This window comes from Nicotiana tabacum, chromosome 16, assembly GCF_000715075.1.
Source record: "Nicotiana tabacum cultivar K326 chromosome 16, ASM71507v2, whole genome shotgun sequence".
NCBI classification, from domain to species: Eukaryota; Viridiplantae; Streptophyta; class Magnoliopsida; order Solanales; family Solanaceae; genus Nicotiana; species Nicotiana tabacum.
Genome location: NC_134095.1, coordinates 39,063,672 through 39,065,377, shown reverse-complemented (window position 1 = coordinate 39,065,377; position 1,706 = coordinate 39,063,672). Strand labels below are relative to the sequence as shown.

Below are 1,706 nucleotides of genomic sequence, written 5' to 3'. Positions count from 1 at the left end.
CAAGAAACTTTTTATACACGGAATTATCCTTCACTTTTTTCAATCTTTGAGGGAATGGAGGTGGTGGCCTTGTAACTAATAGTGGGGGTTGCTAGGCCAGCGCTTCTTCAGCTGGCTTGTCTAACTCCTTCGATTTTCTAATTCTGACTCTATGGTGGTTGACTTCTCATTAAAGGTCACTTGTTTTCTATTTTTCGACTGCACTTCTTCTAAGTGTCTCCCATTACTCAATGACACAACATTAATAGATGCCTTAGGATTAGCCTTAGTGTCGCTTGGAATAGCTCCAACTGGTTGAGTATTTTGGGCACTAGCAAGTTGTCCCAATTGTCGCTCCAAATTTTGCATTACTGCTGCTTGGGCCTGCTGGTCAACCATTAATTTCTTCATCATTTCCTCAATGTGACTTGTAAAGTTCGCATGTTATTCAGCTTGAGGTGGTCTATATTGTTGTTGAGGTACTTGTGGCCTGTATTGATTCTGAACACCTTGGTTTCCACCCCAAGAGAAGTTTGAGTGGTTCCTCCAATTGGGATTGTAAGTGTCCCCATACTGGTTTTGTTTGGCCCCTATTTGCATTACCAACAAAACAGACAGACTTAGGATTAATTGGGCATAAGTCGCTCGTATGAACCTCTCCATTACTTCACAAAACAATTGAACTTGCTGCACTAGCTGGGCTTGTTACTTGTTAATAACAAAGGTCATCTGATTGACTTGGTTGGTCAATGTGAAAATCTACACTGATAATACCGAGACGACATCTAACTCGACAACACCTACAAATTTTTGCAATGTGTGTATTCCCATTCTCTTTGCCAATCAGGATTGCTTTTGGAGAATTTTTTGAATAACGCATATATCTCATCAAAGCTTTTCTCCAATACTTGACCTCCAGTTACAACATCTACCACAATCTTTGTCTCAAAATATATCCCTTCTATGAAAGTGTGAGCTAACAATTCGTTTATATGATCTTGATGAGGGCAGTCTCTGAGCAGCCCCTTAAACCTCTCCCAAGCTGAGTATAAAGACTCTCTCACTTTTTGTTTGAAGGCGACTATCTCACTTCTGATCTTTGCAGTTTTGCCTGAAGGGAAGAACCTAGCCAAAAATTTGCTTGTCAGATCATTCCATGATGCAATAGAATTAGCTAGTTCTGCCTTCAACCATCGCTTTGCTTTTCCCAATAGAGAACGGAAAAAGTGTGAGCCTCACATTGTCTGGAGTGACTTCGTTACAGATATAAGTATCACTAATCTCCAATAAATTCAGGATATGCTGTTGTGGATCCTCATGCGGAAGACCCATAAACTTCCCATTCACATAAAGTAATTGAATCATGCTTTGTTTCAGCTCAAAATGCCCTATGATTTTGGGGTTCACAATGCTGGAGGTGATATTAGTAATGCTGGGCATCGCCACCTCCTGAACAACCATATGTTGCTCCTCTGCCATGTACACAGGTAATTGAACAAGTGCCTGAAGATTATTTGTGTCCCTGTCTTTCCTCAACCTCCTATGAAATGTTCTCTCATGTTCGGGGTCAAAGCCTTGAAGTCTGTTCTGGCTTCTGACCCTGTGCATTCAATCAAAGTTCCTGCAATCAGAGCAATAATCAAGTAACGTTAGGCTTGACGAAATAAACAATGAAAGAAAAAAATTAGAAAATAGCCAATATTCCAGTTCCCGACAACGGTGCCAAA

At 40.6% G+C, this 1,706-nt stretch overlaps 1 non-coding gene across 1 annotated transcript; it reads left to right on the top strand.

The window, feature by feature from the left end:
* Positions 1-971: 971 nt before the first annotated feature.
* LOC142171340 (small nucleolar RNA R71) lies at positions 972-1,079 on the top strand. The gene has a single exon (XR_012700912.1). It is a non-coding gene; the product is annotated as a small nucleolar RNA R71 (small nucleolar RNA).
* The last annotated feature ends 627 nt before the right edge of the window (positions 1,080-1,706 follow it).